At 44.1% G+C, this 22639-nt stretch overlaps 2 non-coding genes across 2 annotated transcripts; both read left to right on the top strand.

Moving 5' to 3' along the window:
- The first annotated feature begins 2657 nt into the window (after positions 1-2657).
- On the top strand, positions 2658-2764 carry LOC120657933. The gene has a single exon (XR_005668461.1). It is a non-coding gene; the product is annotated as a small nucleolar RNA R71 (small nucleolar RNA).
- Positions 2765-22166: 19402 nt separating this feature from the next.
- LOC120657801 lies at positions 22167-22272 on the top strand. The gene has a single exon (XR_005668337.1). It is a non-coding gene; the product is annotated as a small nucleolar RNA R71 (small nucleolar RNA).
- Positions 22273-22639: the final 367 nt, after the last annotated feature.

Here is a 22639-nt window from a genome sequence, read left to right as displayed (position 1 = left end):
AAAGAAATAGGCCAGCGTTTGTTGAAATCGAGGTGGCCGGCAAAAGTTTTCCAAGAAAGCAAATATTCTTTCCCGAAAAGTCAAAAATAAACCCCGTTTTCCACCTCCTGAAGAGTGCAAAGAAATTGGATGGTGAGGAGTCGAGAACCATACTCCTCAACGGGAACGAAGTTATCCCATCCAATTTCATGCCAAACATTAGAGAAGTCTTCGTACATACCTGTTTTGATGAAGAGGTCCAGATCGAATGCTCGAGTGTGGACGAAGCTTTTGTTCTTGAGGATGGCATAGCCTTGTCGTTCACGATCATCTCGCAAGTCGAGGTACGGTGCATCTTCCGCATCAATCTCTATGACCTCGGTTTGCGGTTCGGCTTGCATCTCTTCGTACTGTTCTTCTTCCTCGAAGTCCATCGTGCTTGGTGTAGGCGTAGGTTTGGGTGTGTACGAGCTTGAGCCACCTCACGAACGGGATGAGCTTCCACCTATCATCTTCTTGAATGTGCCGGAGACCTTTCGCCCTATGCCTTTCATGATGGAACAAAAACAAGTGCAACTCGAAACGGGTTACGTTAGTGAAACCGAATTGTATGTTCTTACCCGTGAGTTGCTCCTTCTTTCTTGCAGCAAAGAAATGAGAGAGAGGTCTCTTGAATTCAAATCTTGAGCAAAAATCTAATAAAAACCCGAGAACAAAGTTTGAGAGAATTTGAGAGAGAGTGAGTGAATGAGAGTTGAGTGTGAGAGCTCAACACCCACCCCTCAGCCTCTATTTAAAGGGAGAAGCCCGGGCACAATGGTTAGAAGATGGGCATAACGGCTAGTAACCATTGGAGAAAGCTGACAAGGGGGTCGGCTGACCCTAGGGTTCAGCCGGCCCCCCTGTGGGGCCCCTGGATGACATCCTGTGCCCAGGTACCCTCCAACGGCTCTATGTTTTGAAAATTTGAGTGCCCGGCCAAACTTTATCTCGAAAGATGTTCAAAATTATTTTTCAAGGGATTTTCATGCTTGGATTTTTGTGAAAGAAAGAAAAAGTGCTAGAAAAGTTTCTAGGATGCAATGATGTTTTGAGAATTCAAATATGCAGTGGGAAAAATCGAAAAAGTCAAGAAAAGCAAAATGATGGAGGGTGAATATGAGATACGTACCGATTTACCTTCGGCAATGGCTCGTCGTTTAGAGTCTGATGAGCGAGACCTTTCTCCTGCTGTGTTTTACTACTGCTCGGCTCGTCCTGGAGAATTGGACGAGGACGAGCTTGCGACCTTACGCCACACCTTTTTGGAATGTCTTTTCTTTGATCGTGTGGTCTTAGGTCTTGGTAGTGGGGATTCTGGTGCATCCCAAATTGCCTTCCCTTCGTCATCCTATTGGTTCAGGATGCGCTGCTCTTCCCTTTGTTTGAATCTGAAAAACATGTCCTCCTTTCCAATGCGGAAATGGATTTGTCCCTTTCCGACGTCGATTCTTGCCTTGTCAGACCTTAGGAAGGGTCGACCAAGTATGAGGTCGACCCCAAGGTCGCCTTCCATGTCCATTACCACAAAATCAGCAATGATGAAGGAATCTCGTACTCGTACGAAAACGTGTTCGGCTATCCCTTTGGGATATCGAACTGTCGAATCTGCAAGCTGTACGAGCATAGTTGTAGGGGAAAGAGTAGGATAATCGAGTTCTTCGTATATCACCTTGGGCATTATGTTCACGCTTGCCCCCAGATCGCATAGACATTTCTCGAAGTGCTTGACGTAGATCGAGCAGCTGATCATGGGGACCCTTGGATCCTTTTGTACTGCTGCCACCATGCTGCCCCAAATGTCATTCTTCGGGGGATTGTACCTGCCTGCATGGTTTGTTTGAGGAGTCTGCCGGGGAAGGTTGCCCGACCTGGTAGAGACCATATTTGCAAATTCAACGGGAGATTCGGGTTGCCCCGAAATCTTCCCATCTTCAGAGATAGGAGCAGCAGCAGCTAATTGAGCCAGTTGACTTTCTATCATTTTGATGAAACTTAATTGATTTTTATGAGCAGAAGAAAGAGTTTCAACTTTAGCATGTATACTTTCCAAAATTTTATCGTTGGCAGCAAGCTTTTTGTTTAAAGATTCATTGATTTTAGCTTGGCCAAAGACTAAGTCTCTCAAGGAGGGTTGGTTCGAATTGAAATTCGAATTGAAATTTGAGTTGAAATTGTTACCTCCTCCTTGGAATGGTGGGCGTGCTTGACCCCACCCTTGGCCTCCTTGTGGACGGAACCCGGTGTTGTTGTTGTTAATGTAGGCTGCATCTTCTCGGGTCTCGGGGTAGTCATTCCCCAATTGTCCACCGTCACCACAAACTTCGCATGTAAAGTACGAGTTCATGGCATGGACGGGGACAGGCATCTGTGGCCGGTTCCCTTCATCGAATTTCTTCAGTAGGAGGTCCAGCTTAGCGGTGAGCATATCTGTCTCCTTGACGGTATGCATTCCACCTTTCGTTCTGGGCTAGGAACGCTCCTCATTCCAGCCCTGGTTGGAGACCATCTTCCCGATTAAGGCCGTAGCTTTGGAAATGGTGAGATTGAGATAGGCTCCTCCAGTAGCAGCATCAAGATGGGCTCTGGATGTAGTCGTTAGCCCGTTGTAGAAGCTTTGGAGCACGAGCCACTCGTCCATCCCATGATGAGGACAGGCGAGTATGTAGTCTTGCAACCTTTCCCAAGCTTCTGGGATGGATTCCATCCCTGTCTGCTGGAAACTTGAAATTCTTCCACGCAGGGCATTGGTTTTGCCCAACGGGAAGAACTTGGCAAGGAACGCCGTGGAACACTTGTCCCATGTGCTGACGGCTTCCTTGTTCTGATAAAACCACTGCTTCGCCTTCCCCAGGAGGGAGAAAGGAAACAGGCGGAGCCTGATGGCGTCAGTCGTAACGCCCCGTATGGTTATGGTCTTGCATAACTCCAGAAAATTTTAGAGATGGGCGTTGGCATCCTCATTCGGCTTGCCACAAAATGGGCTAGCCTGCACCATGTTTATGAGGCTGGACTTTAGCTCAAAGTTCACGTCCCCAACATCAACATTGGGTCCAGTTGCCACATTGGCAGCTGAGGGGACGGAGAAGTCATGGAGAGTCTTCTCAGCCATGAGTTCAGTTGATGGTGCTTGGGAAGCTGGTTTGTTTGTCGACTGCGAGATCGGAGGAGGAACGACGCGAGGTCGGACCCTTCTCACGAGATTCTCGGGATTTTCAACAAAATTTGTCGGCAAGGAGAAACCAGACATACACTACCCTGTTTTCATCCAATCAGGAGAAAACAAAGAGATAAACACACTAGCCTGTATAAGCAGTAGCTACCTCTTACTTATATTGCCATGTTTATGTACTTTAGTAAATATACTTTACACCTAGTGCCATCCCCGGCAACGGCGCCAGAAATGCTTGTTGGCATTTCTTAACGTCATCACTAGGAGTGGTTAGTTCCTAGCAACGGCGCCTCGAAGATGCCATGTTGTATGTCTTAATGTTTACAGAAGGATCCGCAAGCACACAGATATACCGTTGTAGCATTTCACCGGGAAGTATTCAGGGTATCGATATTTATATTTTCCCAATGGATGGCTAGGTTGTGTAAAGTGTATTTACTTAGTTACATAACCATGACACGTATGAGCAAGATGAAGACCACTGACTATAGGGGTAAGTGATATATAAGAGATAATCAGGGGTAATGTGACACGCATAGAATAGCCAACTCTCATGAATAAAGAATAAACAATTAATCCTAAGGTTAATGGGAGCATAGGCAAAGATTCATGTTATACTAATCATGTTAGTCCATAAGTTATGTTAGCTGCGTTGCTTAGAGCTGCAGGTGCCGGGAAATTAGGGACATCGGGGAGAATGACCCGCACTGGAGAACATCCAGTCCCGTTTCATATTTGCATGAACTCCTACACCGTACCCGAACGTCGGGAAGTACGCTAATCGAGAAGCAGCTTCCCGACGGACCGACAGGGCTGTCACCACCTGCGGTCTACCCCAGTCACACCGTGGAGCACCGTCATATCCGAAGGATCCCGCATACTCGGGCACCATGCCCGCATATGAGGTCACTACCCTAGCACCCCCGGGTCCCCCACCCTTCGGATGGACAGGTAAGATGCTAAGACAAGCCCGAAAGCACAACGAACCGATATCCTTACCCAGATCATCTGGTCTAAGCATGCAACTACTATAACTTAGTAAAGCACAGATCAAGGCTAAGCAAGCTACGAACATAGCAAGAAAACTAAGAACGAACTCAATATGAATAGCATAAAGAAAGTCGGAATACAAAGCCATACCAGAGGCCGAGGATTGCTCGCCGACCCCGAGGACGACTGGATTCGCTAAGAGATGAAGTACTAGCCTAGCTTCACTACCCTAAGGAGTACAAGTCACAAGAGAGTGTAGAGAGAGAGGCTTCCAAGTGGTGTGTCTTGAGAGAGTGGTGGGAGGCCCCTTTTGTAGTGCTAGAGGTCGGTTCCCGCCAGAGTTATACATGGAAACATGGTCAACCGCCTTCAAGAGGATAAGATCGAGCTTCCCACCAAAACTCAGCCTGTTTGGCTGCCAGGTGGGGTCGGCCGACCCCCTCTTGGCGCCACTGGCCACCAACCTTTGCTGGTTCACTACTCTGTTGGTCCTGATGTCAGATGGTCGGTGCCGGGGCTTGGTTGGTCGGTTTGGTCTGGTTTGTGGGCCTCCTTTGCTCATGTTACACAGGACACGATCGTCTGTGACTTCTATCTGCGTATTCGTCATGTTTTCATCTTATTCCGGACTTGTGCTCCTAAAATCATAAATTCTCGAAAACAACTATGGAGCTATGTTAGTAATACAAATATGCGAGTAAGAGGTATAGTTTTCCTTTTTAAATGAGTATAGTTGACGGTCATATTTCACACTTAACGACCATCAACAACAGTCCGTAAGTGCAAAATCCGACTGTCAACTATACTCACAAAAGAAGGAAAACCATACCTCTTACTCGCATATTTGTATCACTAACCTAGCTCCATAATTGTTTTTGAGATTTTACTATTTCAAGAGTACAAGTCCGGAATAAGACGAAAACACAAAGTAGAGGCAACAAAAACCACAGAAGATCGTATCCTGCGTCACCTATCTAAGAGGAGGCCCACATGTCAGAGCAATCTGACAAACAAAGCCCTAGCACTGATGTATGCAAGATAGGGACGCACTTGTCAGTGACCCAGACGAAGACGGTGGTGAGAGGAAGCAAGGTGGGGCCGGCCGAACCCACCCGGGTTCCCGTCCAAGTGCATTTTGGCGGGAAGTTTGATCTTATCCTCCCAAGGTCGGTGGCAAGTGTTTCCATGTGGGGAGATGGCGGAAACCGACTTCAAGAACTATAAAAGGGGCCTCCCTCCTCTCACTCAACTCGCACCACTTGAAGCCTCTCTCCCTCACACACTCTATTGACTTGTACTCCTTAGGGTAGTGGAGCTAGGCTAGCACTTCATCTCCTTAGCGAATCCAGTTGTCCCGGGGTCGTCGAGCAATCCTCGGCCTCTGGTATGGCTTTGTATGCCAACTGTCATTATGCTTTTCATACAGAGTTCGTTCATGGTTATCTCGCTATCTTGATAGATTGCTTTGCCATGATCTGTTTACCAATAAGTTATCTTAGTTGCTTGATTAGACCAGATGATCTCGGTAAGGATGTCGGTTCATTGTGCTTTCGGGCTTGCCTTAGCGTCTTACTTGTCCATCCAAAGGGCGGGAGTCGCGGCGGTGCTGGGGTAGTGACCTCATACACGGGCGTGGTACCCAGATATGCGGGATCCTTCAGATATGACAGTGCTCCATGGATTGACTAGGGTAGACCGCGGGTGGTGACAACCCAGTTTGGTCCGCCACGAAGTTGCTTCGTGGTTAGCATAGTCCCCAACATTCGGGTACCGTGTAGGAGTTCATGCAAAGATGTAACGGCACTGGATGTTCTCCAATGCGGGACATTCTCCCTAATACCCCTAATTTCCCGGCACTTGCATCTCTAAGCATGAGACTAACATAGCCCCTGCTTATGTATGAATAGTGTACCATGACGCTTGTTGTATGCCTATGCTCCCACTAACCTTAGGTGTATTCATTTATTCTTTGTCTTGAGAGATGACAGATATGTGTGTGTCACATTACCCTCATTATCATTTATCATGACTTACCCCTGTATGATCTGTAGTCTATAGCTTATTTCATACTGCCATGATTGTGTATCTCGTAAACACCTTTACACACCGCGCCATCCCTTGGGAAAATATAAATAACGATACCCTGAATACTTATGGGTGAAATTCTACAACGATATATCTGTGCGCTTGTGGATCCTTTCTGTAAACGTTAGGACATACCGCACTAGCATTTCCTGGCGCCGTTGCTATGGACTTAAACTGTTCCTAGTGATTGCACTAAGAAATGTCAACAAGAATTTCTGGCACCATTGCTGAGGATGGCACTGGTGTAAAGGTTTTACTAATGCATAAACTTGGCAATGTGAATAAGAGGTAGCTACTGCTCATAAAGGCTAATGTTGCCTTTTGTATTCTCTTGATTGGATGAAAATAGGGTAGTGTATGACAGATTTTTCTTTGCCAACAAACTTCATTGAAAATCCCGAGAAGCTCGTGAGAAGGGTCTGACCTCGCGTCGTCCCTCCCCAGATCTTGTTGTCGACAAGCGAACCAGCTCTTCAAGCACTAACAACGACAACCAAACTCATGGCTGAGAAGACCCTTCGCGACTTTTCCGTCCTCTCCGCCGCTAATGTGGCGACTAGACCCAATGTTGATGTTGGGGATGTGAATTTTGAGCTTAAATCCACCCTAATCAACATGGTGCAGGTGCCCATTTTGTGGCAAGACAAACGAGGATGTCAATGCCCATCTCAAGAATTTCCTGGAGCTTTGCAAGACCGTAACCATATGGGGTGTTGCAGCTGACACCATCAGGCTCTGTTTGTTTCCCTTTTCCCTCCCAGGGAAGGTGAAACAGTGGTTCTACCAGAACAAAGAAGTTACCAGCACGTGGGACAAATGTTCGATGACATTCCTCGCCAATTCTTTCCGCTGAGCAAAACAAATGCCTTGCGCGGGAGAATTTCAATTTTCCAATCGACAGGGATGGAATTCATCTCGGAAGCTTGGGAGAGGCTCCAAGAGTACATACTCGCCTGTCCTCATCATGGGATGGACGAGTGGCTTGTGCTCCAAAGCTTCTAGAACGGGCTCACGACAACATCCAGAGCCCACCTTGATGCTGTTGCTGGAGGAACCTATATGGACCTCACGATTACCAAGTCTATGACCCTGATTGAAAAGAAAGCCTCCAACCGAGGTTGGAATGAGGAGCGTTCCCAGCCCTGAACTAAACGCGGAATGCATACTGTCAAAGAGACATATATGCTCACTGCGAAAATGGACCTCCTACTGAAGAAATTAGACGAAGGGAACAAACAACAGTTGTTCATCCCCGTCAAAGCCATGAACTCACACTCAGCGCGCAAAGTCTGTGGTGACGATGGACACTCGGGGAACGACTTCCCCGAGACCGTTAAGATGCAGCCTACCTCAACAATAACAACAACGGGTAACGTCCACAAGGAGATCAATGGTGGGGCCAAGCACGCCCACCATTCCAATGAGTTGGTAATAACTACAACGCAAACTTTAATTCAAATTTTAATTCAATTCAACCCTCATTGAGAGATCTCATTTTTGGCCAAGCTAGAATCAATGAATCTTTAAATAAAAAGCTTGCTGCCAATGATCAAACTTTGGAAAATATAAATGTAAAACTTGAAACTCTTTCTTCTGCACTTAAAAATCAACTAAATTCTAATAAAATGATAGAAACACAAATGGCTCAAATTGCTACCGCTATTCCTGCTACTGAGTCCAGGAAGATTCCGAGGCAACCCGAATCTCCCGTTGAAAGTGTAAACATGGTGTCCACCGGATGGGGCAACTCTTTCCAGCGGGCACCACGCACTAACAAAGCAGGAGGAACCACACATCCAAGGATGAATGCATGGGGAGGACTGATAGCAGAGCTACATGGAGATCTAGGGGTGCCCATGATTCGCTGCTCCATCTTCGATCGCTTCTACAAACGGGCCCTCTGCGACCTTGGGGCAAGCGTGAACATCATGCCCAAGGTAATCTTCGAGCAATTACAATATCCTGCTCTTTCCTAGACCCGTATGCTCGTGCAGCTTGCAGATTCAACGATCTGACACCCCGAGGGGATAGTCAAAAACATGCTTGTACGAGTCAAAAACTCCTTCGTCCTCGCTGATTTCGTTGTCCTTGACATGGAGGGGGACTTGGGCATAGAGCTCATTCTTGGACGACCCTTCCTGAGAGACGTCAGGGTAAGGATCGGTGTTGGAACCAGAGAAATCCGATTCCACATCGGGGTCAACAATATATTCTTCAAATTTCTTTACAGGAAAGAGCAACGCTTCGTGATCCGGCAGGCTCACGATGGGAGCCCGCTTTGGGGTTCACTAGAACCCCAGCCAGACGAACCTTTAACCACACAGTCCAAAAAGAAGACAAAAAGGGTGTGTCGGAAGGTGGAGAGCGCGTCCTCGTCCACTTCTCCATGACGAGATGACAAATGGTAAGTCACGCAGGAGAAAGGTCCTGCTCGTCAGACTCAAAACGATGAGCCCTTGCTGAAGGTAAATCGGTACTTATCTCATATTTAATTTTTCCACAAATTTGCTTCTTCTCAGTTTTGATTTTTCCACAAATTTGTCCCAATTCTTGTCATAATGAATGACACATGTTGTAAGCATATCTTCAAGAATTTGGATAACTCTTTCTGTTTGCCCATCAGTTTACAGATGATAAGCGGAGCTTCGAATTAATTTGGTTTTGAGGGATTCTTGTAGTTGTTCCCAAAAACGTTCTATAAACTGAGCACCATGATTAGAAATAATCATCTTGGGTACACCATGCATGCAAACGATGCAATCAAGATAAATCTCTGCATTTTTCATGGCCTTATTGGTGGTGTGCACTGGAATGAAATGGGTTGTTTTTGTGAGTCAATCAACAATGACCCGAATAGAATCATGATTTTGTGAGGTATTGGGTAAGTTCACAATGAAATCATACTGACATCCTTCCATTTCCAGGATTGAATAGGTACAGGTTGATGGGTTCCGGCCACTTTCAGATCTGGCCTTTACCCTTTGGCTAGTGTGTTGACACTACTTAGAGCCCCAATTTATGTACCGCAAGCGCACGGATCGTAGTAGCTTTTCACTTAGAGTACTCCCCCAAGGTTTATCAATCCGTGGATCGGAAGCGAACCGACTAGGGTTTACCATCTAATCTATCGAACCTATCCTAAACATGAAGCGAAGATTGCATATAAACTGAACACTTGATAGATATGAATGAAGCATAAGTGTTCATCACACCCACAACCGTAGATGAGATAACACAACCAAGGAGCTAGGGCCTATCATCTCTAGGTACAGTTCTAGTAAAAAAGGTGATCAAAACATAGATTGCATCTCAACTAAAGGTACACGAAAACATCTCTCAGAAAGGCAGCTCACAAGCGGCCTACTTTCCCCTGGTCGCCAGTGCGAGGTGCGTGTTAATGCCTAAGGTTTCCCAAAGCTTTACCCCAAACGCCCACCAAATACTCTTACTCGAAGCTCTCCTCTTGGTGGCCGCACCACGACTCCCATGATACTCGCCATCGATCCTATTCCACATCATGTCGTCGCTAGGGCTTTTCCCTCCGCCATGCTGTCACCACACCGGGGTAATCAACCAACTAGCTAAAACACGCTACCTCAACGTATCCGCAAGATATAGACTAATCACCACGAATAGATCTAATCTTACTATGATCATATGGATGCATCACATATGAGAAAGAAAGCATGCATTGAAGTAGACCAAAGTCGAGACAACTAGAATAAAGAGTAGATTGATATCACCATCGTGTGTGTACATACCCCGACGAATGTTGGGGGTGACTCCCGAACTCCACCATGGCACAACCTCGCAGGGAGGCCATGGCGGCTAGGGGTGGCCTAAGCCATCTCCTAGGTACCCTCGAAGACTCGCGGCGGCCGTCAGCCTCCTCCGGTCTTGGCCCTAGGTTTTCGTCGAGTTCTGGGTGGATTGATGCTATGAGTTGAATAAGGTGCGAGCTATTTATAAGCCGAGGAAGCCACCGGTCGAAGGGGCGGCCGAACCGCCTCGGAAACGGGCTAGGCCGGCCGGCCCCATGGGCCTAGGCCGGCCGGCCTACCCCCTTTTGGGCTCGCCTTGGTCTCATCTTTCGCGTGCAGACTCCTCGCATCTTCTAGAGTTTATGTCCTTCACGATTGCACCCCTTTGGACATTGTTATCTTGGAGATATCTTCGAGGAAAGGATAGGATAGGGAATCCTTCCTTAAATCTTCATTTGCTTTGCTTAATCCCGAAGTATCTTGATCTCATCTTCGTGGGCTTGGTCCTTTGGGCTCTCTTGGAGGATGGATGTGCATGAATGGGCTTCGAATCAACATGGGCTTTGGTCCTTCCTTTGGGCTTTGGCCTTCGTCTTTCTCCGTGTTAGCGCTCGATCACGGGCCTCATCATTTCATGCTCCAAAATAGGCCAAAAACCTGCAGAAACGAAGTTCCTCCAAAATATATGTGCAAGTGTGAAGATGACCAATAATTAAGCCGGGGTTAGGACGGATAGTGATTTTGATATTAAATTCATGCCATTATCAAGGATAAACAAGGGATAAAAGGGGTATGTAAGGAGCGCCAACATAGTGTCACATTCAGCGACATATTTAGCAATTTCTCTTTTCATTCGGGTCCACTAGAAATTCTGCCAAAGATCTTGGTACAATTTGGTCCTACTTGGATGGATAGAGAATTTAGAGAGATGTGCTTCGTCATGGATTTGTTTTTGGAGCTTGTGATTTTTAGGAACGACCAAGCAACTTTCAAACCATAAAACTCCTTTATGATCTAGACAAAAACACTTGTACTTCCTTTCTCCTTCTAATAGTTTTTGCTTGATAATCCCGACGCCCTTATCATGTAATTGTGCCACGATGACTTGTTCATAGAGTGTTGGTTCAAATAGAGATATGATTCAGAGTTCCCTGAGGAATTATCTCCAAATTTAGCTTCTACATTTCAGTGCATAATGTCTCGTTGTATGATTCAACTGAGAGACAATTACAATGAACCTTCTGCCTGAGTGCATCTACTACTACATTGTGTTTGCTTGGATGATAATGAACTTCTAGGTCATAATCCTTGATTATTTCTAGCCATCTTCTTTGCCTTATATTCAGATCAGTCTGAGTGAAAATATATTTGAGAATCTTATGGTCAGTGTAGATATTGCAGTGAGTACCCATAAGATCGTGTCTCCAAATCTTGAGAGCATGAATAACCGCTGCTAGATCAAGATCATGAGTTGGATATTTGAGTTAATGAGGTTGAAGAGCTCGGGAAGCATAAGCGATAACTCGATTGTCTTGCATAAGTACATAGCCAAGACCAAAACCTGATCCATCACAATGAACATCGTACTGATTATTGTTGTCGAGTTGAGCTAAGACTGGTGCTGTGGCCAAGTTTGCTCTTAAGGTTTGGAAAGCCTTATCGCACTTCTCATCCCAATTGAATTTCACACCTTTCTTCAGTAGTTCAGTCACCAGCTAAGCAATTCTAGAGAAGTCCAGAATAAATCTGCGATAATATCCCTCCAGATCGAGAAAACTGCAAATTTGATGAATGAAGGTAGGAGGTTTCCAATCCATTACTTCTTGAACTTTGCTGGGATCCACTGATATGCCTTCGCTGGAAATAGTGTGACCCAAGAATTTTATATTATTCATCCAGAATTCACATTATAAAAATGTAGCATACAGTTGATGGTCCAGAAGAAGTTGAAGAATGATGCACAAATGCTTTTCGTGCTCTTCTTCATCTATGGAATAGATCAATATATCATTGATGGAAACCACGACAAACTTATCTTGCTCCGGTATGAAAACCAAATTCATGAGATACATGAAATAGGCAGGCACATTTTTGAGACCAAACGACATGACCAGACATTCGTATAGACCATATCTTGTTGAGAAAGACGCCTTTGGAATATCACATGGTCTCATTTTGATTTGATGATACCCGAATTGAAGATCGATCTTTGAAAATATCTTGGCTCCAGCCAATTGATCAAATAATACATCAATGCGAGGAAGCAGATATTTATTTTTGATAGTCGTCGCATTGAGAAGCCGGTAATCAACGCACAACCTCAAATTGTTATCTTTCTCTCCACGAACAGGGTTGGGAAACCCCATGGTGAAGCGCTTGGGCGAATAAAACATTTATCCAGAAGTTCTTGTAACTATATTTTCAATTCTGCCAACTCTTTGGGCGGCATTCGATACGATCTTTTTTATATGGGTGCGGTACCGGGCTGCAATTCAATGATAAATTCAATATTTCGATCTAGTGGAATTCCAGGCAAGTCATCCGGAAAAACATTGGCATACTTGCATACCACTGAGATATCCTCTATGTTGATATCTCTCATGGCGAATGCACAAGAGTTGATACATTCTCGGGATGGTAAATAAAAGATAGATGTGCCATGAGTGGGAGAGTTTAATTCAATGGCACGGGAAGATATATCTAGAATTACCCATGTCTAGTCATCCAATCCATTCCCAAAATAACATCTATACCATCAAGGGCTAAGAGAATTAATTATGTTATGATGATTTTGTTGCCCAGTTTTATTGGTACATTTCTCATGATTTGATTAGATGCAACTCTTCCACTGGTGCAGAAGTCATACATGAACCTTTTGTATGACAAAAATCTAAATCAGCTTTAGGCCCAAATTAGCACTAATGAAGCTATGGGATGCACCAGAATCAAATAAGATAACTGCAGGCTTGTGATGGATAGAAAATGTACCTGTCATAACTGGCACTCCCTCAGGAAGTTCAGCAAGAGTGGTGAAATTAATCCGCTCTTGCCTGACTTTCACAGTCTGCTTCTTGCTCTTATTCTGATTATTCCAATGGAGTCCTTGACCTTGATTTGACTGTCCTGCTTGGGGGCACTGTTTGGCAAAGTGATTCAAACTTCCACACTTAAAGCAACGGTTGGCATTGTCAAGATGATTTGCTTGCTGCACATTTGGCGGCCATTTTGCTGCTGTGTTGAGGGTACCACACAACCCTGCTGCTGTTTAGGAGGTCGGATAACCCATCACCCTTGCTGAGGGACTTTCTGAGAGGGTGTAGCTGGAGTGTTCAGCACTAAGCGATACCTCGGTGGCTGAGCACCCGAGGTTCTGCTCATTGTATGAATCAACTCGAACCAGATTGAGACGCTCTTTCAGTTTGGTACTGAGTCCCCGACGAAAGTGATCACGCTTCTTAGCGTCGGTTTCTACATGATTGCCTGCATATTGGCACAAATGATTGCATGCCTGAGCATACTGTAACACAGTGCGGGTGCCTTGGGTAAGAGCCAAGAATTCATTTAGCTTTCTATCCAGAAGACCTTCAGGAATATGGTGAGCTCTGAAGGCAGTCTCAAGTTCATTCCTCGTGACCACCTGATCAACATGAAGCATGCCATGATAATGATCCCACCATGACTGTGCTGTGCCACAGAGCTGCTACGCAGCAAAACGAGCTTTGCTTACTTCGGAGCATGGAACTATCAATAAAGAAAACTTGGACTCAATTGTACGAATCCAAGCGTCCGCGTCAAGAGGTTCCTCCGTCTTGTTGAACAAGGGAGGTTGTGTCCCCAAGAAATCCTGGTAACTTGCTTCCGGTGGTGGATGAGAATTGTGCCCACCACGCTGCTGGTGCTGAGCCTGTTGCCCCTACACAATCTGGCGAAGTAGCTCAGTCTGTGTAGCGAGCACTTTAGCAAATCCCGGTGGCGGAGGTGGCAGTGGCGGTGTTCCACTCCCACCTGCTCCAAAACCACTGGGATGCCTCACATAGATCCCACCATATGAAATACACAAATAGTTTGCATCAGCCACAGATTTTATTAAGCTCTTCATAGGGAAATTACAAGGCAATTATATTCCAACAGCTTGATAAAACATTATACACAGAAAACTGTTAATACGGAAAAACGTATAACTGGAGTTCTGTATATTCAAATGCCTTGAAATTTTGACAGGAGTTATATAATTTCATGTGCTACAACTTTGGTACTCAACTCAGAGGCCAATTTCCAGAGTAAGATAGTCGAAAAATTCCATTACTACACCTCTGTTTTTTTTCTATTTTGCAGAAAACGGAGCCTGTGTATTTAGCGCATAAATCCTGTTATATGTATTCAATGAGATGGAAATTTTGTGAGCACGTAGATTAGGAAATTCAGAGCAACTTCGGTATTCATCACATGGCTCAAATCTGTGAGGAAACAAGGATAAAAATTCAAACTACTTCCTGCATTCAGATTTTTGTACTGCCAACATATATTTACATTCATTCCATGAGTTCCTAACATTAGCTCACTATTTCTACTTCTTCTTGCTACCATTTTTCATCTAACATCGGGGGGTTACTCAACTCTAAGTTAGCCTAGTGTCTCACTATCCAAAGTTTAATCTATACAAAAGTCACTCGAACACGAGTCTAGGAGTAGTCTAGTTGTTGATGGGCGCCTCGCTCGCTACCGGGAAGTAAGGCTCCAACTGCGCTGGCTGTGGTGCCTCCTCCTCGAAGTCCAAGTCAGATATGCCCTCGACCTCCTAGGGTTCCTCCTCGCCGTCCACCTGCATCACATCTGTGTTGACACCGGATTTTGACACGTGTCAAGGAAGAGTGTTGCAAAGGAGAAAAGGTTCTGTATGGTACGATCGGTAGACTTGGAAGGGTGATCGTGCGTCACCGATAGAAATCCTGTTGACCGAGGAAGGGGAAGATTGATCAGATATTTTGGCTTCGGTTTGGAATGAGTTATCTTATTTTAGAATTAGTTTAATTTTCTAGAATAGAATTGTGCTTTGTCGTAATCGGCTAGGATTGTGTTAGCGTGGGGTATAAATATGAGCCCCCGGCCATTCTAAAACATTGATACACATCCAAACAAACAAACTTTACTACTTGCAATTTACTTTCTCGTCGGCGACTTTGCCATCATTTTTCTTTTTCTGCGAGTTCTTTCAAGCTGATCAAGGACGCCTCACATTCGAGCGACTTGGTTTGCTGGTAAGTCTTTGTTTACTAAGTAAATCTGAGCTTTAGCTTCCGGGCGCATCGCTGTGGCTTCATTTAGATCTATTCAAAATTTACCAAATTTATCTAAGCTTTTATCTCAGGCGCATCGCTGTTTTCACATTTAAATCTATTCACAAACTACTCGGCTTAGTAATCTGTTTGATCGGCTGTAAGCTCTTTGTTTACCAAAATAAACTCTATAAAGCTAATTAGATCAGTTATAAGCTTAGTTTTGTTCAGATCCATACATTTGTGGGTTTGCACATTGTTACCTGGAATGTGTCGGCTCTAAATCTAGCCGTCTAGTTGCATATCGGTATCGATAGTCCTTTGCCGATTCCCTGTAGATCGCTCTTAATACATGCTCTTTATACTCGATTTTCTGTCGTTTTTTGTATCGGCAGAGCCTTGCCGATACATCGCATAAGAGTGATTCGAAAATCCAGCCGATACACTCTTGAATTTGATGGTTTGTTGTTTCCTTGTCAATTTACAGGTCAAATTGACTGGCACGCCTTGGTTTGAATCAAGTGCAGTCCGAGCTTGGCGTACTGGGCTCTCGGGCTTGGTGTGTGATCGTTTCGCGTTAACAGTCCGGTGGGGCGTGGAGCATAGCTTGGTCATGCTACAGCTGGTGGAGCTGCCCATGAGCGTCGTCGAGGTCTAACTGGAGGTCGTAAAGCTGATACCCTAAAAACTCGAGCATAGCGTCTCGCACACTAATAGTAGGCTGCAACTCTTGGACCTAACCCTTCAGTGTGCCGATCCGAGCACCTCTGTCGGCAAGCTCGTCACTGGCCTTGTGCATCTGCTCGTCTCTGAGCTGCACGGTCATCTGCAAAGTCTGAGCTTGGTCAACTAGCTGAGCTATAGCCTGTCTTTGGAACACCTAAAGACTGTACAGTGCATTGAGGCACCGTGTCACAGTTCGTAGTGCTCCAACTGGGTCAAGATCCGCTACCATGTTGAGGTGATTGATCCGGTTCTTCCATAATGGATCGCCCTCGTTGGGCACGGGAAACATACCAAACGGAGTAAGCACAATCTCCAAAGGGTTCTGTGCACATAAAGTGGTGAGGGCTCTCATAGCTGCTGTCTCCCAAGAGTCCAAAAGACGGTGCCCGACCACCTGTGTTATGATCGGTGCCCACTCCACATTGAGCGGGTGCTGTGGAATAGTCACAATGACGTTGCAGCGCCATTATCCACCCTCCACAAAGTCGTAGCTCTCGTAGAGGGGTGTGGCCCGTGTACCATGTCGGGCCAAGTGGCCCAAGTGGTGGACACCCGCTTGGCTACCACCAGCAACCCAAGGACGTCCCTTAGGGTATAAACTCATTAGCCACCGCCTAGAATCATTGGGTTTTGTTTAGATCAAGTTTTCCACCGAGAAACCGCTTCATTGTATCTGTGATGACAAGTCCTTTTGCTGTGAATCGGGGCCTCCGTTCTTGTTCTTCACCACTGTGGCAATTAGTCTTTTTGTGATCAGAGCTTGAACCCCATCTCATTCATTGCTTCATACACATATGTAATTTCAGATTGCATGTTTACCCTTTCTTGCTTGTGTTCTTCAATTCGCTTATAGAAAAAGCCTTCTTTGCGAGGTCAATCAAGTTGTGCTTGGTTGATAACCAATGGAACAGCGGTGTAACGGTTGCTGGACTTCCAATCGTGTCTGACTAGAAGCCGGATCGCCAACGTCGAGACTCGACCAATCAAATTTACCCCAACCTCTCGGAAGATCCAGTCAGTCCTACATCAAGTTGTATCAGGATTCAGGTTAACCGTGAGGTATATTATCGTGTGCCCTTTAGATCTATCTTGTGTTCATTACCTAGAATCCACAAAAAGCCCAATAAAAAAAATAATTTCATTGCCCTATAACCCCTTCATGCCTCACAAATTTTTAGTTTAGTTTGCTTTGCTGAATTTAAGTTACTCGTTGTGTCCCCAAGTTCGTCGGGTCTAGGTCTTGTTTTTGGTCCCTTTGGGTCTGTGCTTTTGATTGCGCACTGAAATTTAGTTTTCATAGTACTCTTGCTGCCCAACCCGTGTGCATGTAGCAAAATTTAGAGTGCACTTTGATTTTATAGATAGCCATTTTTGGTTTGAGGAGAAAAAGAAGAAAAGGGTCTTTGCAAAGTACAAATAGTTTCAACTGGAATTTTGTGTCTTGCAGAAATTCTAAAAGAAAACAAGTAAAAGTCAAAGAGTTGCAAAGAAAAAGAGAAAAAAAAGCCGCACCTAGAAAGAAAGGAAAAAAAGTAAAACAAAGGTGTGAAAAGAATTCAGAACTGCTTGCATCCTTTGAGTTCTTGTGCAAGTTGTATCCATTGCCCATTTAAACTAGACTAGATCCAAGACAAGTTTAGGCCTGCGACATAGACTATCTTGGGACCACTTTTTAGTCTTGCAATTCTGAATTAAATTTTTGATATTCATTGCTAACATATTGTAGTCCATATTTCCACCTTCCCATCCTAGAAGTTGTTAGTTGATAGGGACAATACTGGTGTGTTGTCTTTTGCTATCTTCTAACAATGACAGGTTCTTCATATCCACCAACTTATGATGGCATTTGTGCTAATGAGTACATTGAGTGGGAAATTGTAATAGGCAACATATTTGCTACTTGCTTTATGTGTCCAAGGAGGAAGGTAAACAATGCAGCTAGTGTTTTGCGACTTTCTGCTTTAACTTGGTGAGAGAGCTTAAGTCCATTAGATAAACCTCAAACATGGGATGAGATGAAAATAGTTATGAGAGAAAATTTCATTAATCCATATCTTGTAATTAATTCAAATGATGAGGTGGCTCAATTAGATAAGTCTCTTGTTATTCCTCCTAGTGTGCCTAACCTTTTGCAGGATCATTTACAAAAGAGTGAGCATGACATGATAGAACGTGAGGTGCTCACAACCTCATGTAAAAAATCAGAACCATCACCTAATATAGCCACTACACAAGAGGGCTACGGTGATGCTAAACTCATAGAAGGTTAGAGTTCTCTTGTCATGCTAAATTTTTCCACCACTCATGCTATGATAGAGCAAATATTTGTGGAACCTTCGCTTGATTTTCCTTTGTCACAAAATGTTTTGTTTGATGTTCTTTGTGATAAAGATGATTTGCATGATGATATACCCATGCCACCGATGATGAACGATAATGCTATATGTGCATTGAAGTCGAACACTTATGCTGATAATAAATGTGTTATTCAACTAGTGATATTGATGAGCTGCAACTATTATCTTATTTGAATACTTTGGGTTACATTGAATTTGGTGTTCTATGCATTCTTAGTTATTTGGAGAACAAAATTTATGCATATGATGAGTTGCCATGGTGGTCTAGACATACATATTATGCTATTGGAAATATGACAACAATGGAAAATATTTAATACATCGGGTTTACATTTGTGCGAATCTGAATTTTCCTTTTGTTACACAAAATTGTAATCAATTAAATATATCAAATACTACTAATATTAATATGCCATCTATTCCTATGCTGCCTTTTGTTAGTACTAATCTTTTGCATTATAGAGTTGAAAAGAATGTTATTGTCCAAGATCATGTGCATTCCGATCAAGGAGCTTGTAGGATCAGCTTCCAGTACAATCGGCGCCGAGGATAGCATTTCTTTCAAAAAGGGGAGGATGATGAGGACATGATATGTATGCATACGGCCATACTTGGTGATTGGTACAAAGATTACGGAGACCAATAGGGCTTCCCAAGTTGAGAAGGAGACCCAAAGCTCATTCGGTTCGAGTCCCCAAGCTGGAGGACCAAAACAACTCAAGTTCGAATTCCACCTCGGAGTCCAGGAGCAGCACAGACTAAAAATGATGCCCGGTTCTCATACGGAGTCCGTTTCGGACGTTCTAGATATGCATGGAAAGCTAAGGAGATAAGCTTTCCAATGGATCCATACCCATGCAAAAAAACCCTGCTGGAGTCAACGGGAATCATCAAAACAATATGACGTCCGTGAATCTGCTAGGGTGCTGCGCCGCCTGTCTTTTGGGTTGTAGGCCATTGTATCGTGTCGGACCAAGTGGCCCAAGTGGTGGATGCCCCTTGGCTACCACCAGAAACCCTAGGACATCCCTTATGGTATAAACTCATTAGCCGCCACCTAAAATCATTGAGTTTTGTTTAGATCAAATTTTCCACCAAGATACTGTCGTCTTCATTGTATCTGTAAGGACAAGTCCTTTTGCTATGAATCAGGGCCCCCGTTCTTGTTATTCAGCACTGTGGCAATTGGTCCTTTTGAGATCAGAGCTTGAACTCCATCTTGTTCATTGCTTCATACACATATGTAATTTCAGATTGCGTGCTTACCCTTTCTTGCTTGTGTTCTTTGATTCGCTTATAGGAAAACCCTTCTTGGTGAGGTCAATCAAGTTGTGCTTGGTTGATAACCAACGGAGGAGTAGTGTAACAATTGCAGGACTTCGAATCGTGTTTGATTAGAAGCCAGATCACCAACATTGAGACTCCACCAATCGAATTTACCCATACCTCTCGGAACATCGGACCAGTCCTAGAAAAAGTAGTATCAGGGTTCAAGTTAACCATAAGGTATATTATCGTGTGCCCTTTAGATCTATCTTGTGTTCATTACCTAGAGTCCACAAAAAGCCCAACAAAAAAAATAATTTCACTATCCTATAACCCTTTTATTCCCTACAAATTTTCAGTTTGCTTTGCTGAATTTAAGTCTCTTGTCGTGTCACCGTGTTCGTCGAGTCTAGGTCTTGTTTTTGGTCTATTTGGGTCGGTGCTTTTGATTGTGCATTGAAATTCAGTTTTGATAATTCTCTTGCTGCCCAACCCATGTGCGTGTAGCAAAAAGTACAATGCACTTTGATTTTATAGATAGCTGTTTTTGGTGTGAGGAGAAAAAGAAGAAAATGGTCTTTGCAAAGTACAAATAGTTTCAACTAGAATTTTGTGTTTTGCAGCAATTCTAAAAGAAAACAAGTAAAAGGCCAAGAGGTGCAAAGAAAAAGAGGAGAAAAAGCCGCACCTAGAAAGAAAGAGAAAAAAAAAGAAAAAAAGATGTGAAAATAATTCGAAACTGCTTGCATCCTTTGAGTTCTTATGCAAGTTGTATCCATTGCACATTTGAAGTAAACTAGATCCAAGACAAGTTTAGGCCTGCGACATAGACTATCTTGGGACTACTTTTCAGTCTTGCAGTTCTGAATTAAATTTTTTATATTCGTTACTATCATATTGTGTCTACCCAAAGCTGCACCAATACTTCTGTCAGCACAGATTCATCTTGCAACTGTTACACTCAAGCTTGACAACAGATTGTACCAACCTATTGGCTTTGGCAAGAACACTAGCAAGAAGATGGTAAGTCTCTTGGGATATTGCAGTCCACTTTTCCTTCTTCCCATCCTAGTAGTTGTTAGTTGATAGGGATAATACTGGTGTGTTGTATTTTGCTATCTTCTAACAATAACAAGTTCTTTATATCCACCAACTTATGATGGCATTTGTGCTGCCGAGTACATTGAGTGGGAAATTGCAATAGACAACACATTTACTGCTCGCTTTATGTTTCCAAGGAGGAAGGTAAAAAATGCAGCTAGGGTTTTGCGACTTTCTGCTTTAACTTGGTGGGAGAGCTTAAGTCCATTAGATAAACCTCAAACTTGGGATGACATGAAAATAGTTATGATAGAAAATTTCATTAATCCATCTCTTGTAATTAATTCAAATGATGAGGTGGCTCAATTAGATAAGTCTCTTGTTATTCCTCCTAGTGTTCCTAACCTTTTGCAGGATCATTTACAAAAGAGCGAGGATGACGTGATAAAATGTGAGTTGCTCACAACCTTATGTAGGGTTGGACGCAAATCATGGTAGGGGAAAGAGCAAGATAACTTAATTTCTCAAATATTGCCTTAGGCATAATGTTAACACTTGCTTCGAGCTCACATAGAGCCTGCTTGAAGTGTCAATCGAAGATCGAGTAGCTAATTATTGGTCTCCCAGAATCTCATCCTATTGATGCCGCTAATTAACCCCATGATCCTCTTCTTGGTTGTGTGAGTTTCTCGATATAATTAGAGTAGGGTGACATTCTTGGTGGCTCCCCCCATCTTGTAGTTACTGCATTAACACTTTCTAGGGTGGAATCGAGTTGCCCTAGAATTTTCCCTATATCTACGATAGTAGCAGCAGCCAGCTGAGCTAGTTGAGTTTCAAGTATTTTGTTGAAGCTCAGCATATTATTGATAGTAGTGGAGAATCCATCAAACTTGGCCTGAATCGTCTCCAGGGACTTGTCATTGGCGGTCAGTTTCTTCTGAGTTGTGTCACTGATCTTTGCCTGACCGTAGACTAGATCCATTTAGGTAGGTTGGTTGGGATTGAAATTTGAATTTCCACTACCTCCTTGATAAAATGGGCGTGGTTAATTCCACCCCTGACCTTCTTGTGGATGAAACCCTTTGTTGTTGAGAAAAATTGCCTCTTCCTAGGTTTCTAGGCAATCATTGCCCGAATGTCTAGTGTTTCTACAGACCTCGCATGTCATGCGAGCATCTAAGGCTTGAATTGTCCGCATTTCAGCCTTGTCTTATGGATAGCCCTCAAATTTCTTGAGGAGGAGATCAATCTTTGCTGCGAGCATATCCGTTTCCTTGACAGTGTGCATGCCCCACTAACGTGATTGGAGTCGATCGTTGCTCCAATCTTGGTTGGAAAGCATCTTCTCAACTAAAGATGTAGCTCTTTCATTGGCCAGTGAGAAGAAAGCTCCACTAGCAGCTGCATCTACATGATCACGGGTGTCTGAGTCAGCCCGTTGTAGAAACTATGTAATATGAACCAATCATCCATCCCATGGTGCGGACAGGCTAGGATGTACTCCTGAAGTCGCTCCCAAGCTTCAGGAATGGTCTCATTGGACGCTTGCTGAAAATTTGAAATCCTTCTATGAAGAGCATTTGTTTTGCCCGTCGGGAAGAACTTTGCGAGTAATGCCTTGGTGCAATTATCCCAAGTATTTACTGCACTCTTGTTAGCATAGAACCACTACTTCGCTCTTCCCAGAAGAGAAAATGGAAACAGATGGAGTCGGATTGCGTCTTGCGACACTCCCTTGACAACAAAAGTACTGCAAAACTCTAGGAATTGCTAGAGGTGAGCGTTGGCATCCTCATTGGCCTTGTCATAGAAAGGGCTGGCCTGCACCATCGTAATTATGCCCATCTTGATCTCGAAATTCTCCCCTCCAGTGCTAACATCTAGCTCAACAGTGACATTGGTGGCAGAAGGAGCAGTAATCATGGAGTCTTTTGATCCATGATG

Source organism: Panicum virgatum, chromosome 1N, assembly GCF_016808335.1.
Source record: "Panicum virgatum strain AP13 chromosome 1N, P.virgatum_v5, whole genome shotgun sequence".
Classification (NCBI taxonomy): Eukaryota; Viridiplantae; Streptophyta; class Magnoliopsida; order Poales; family Poaceae; genus Panicum; species Panicum virgatum.
Note: the sequence above shows the minus strand (reverse complement) of the source record. Positions and strands in the feature narration are given on the sequence as shown.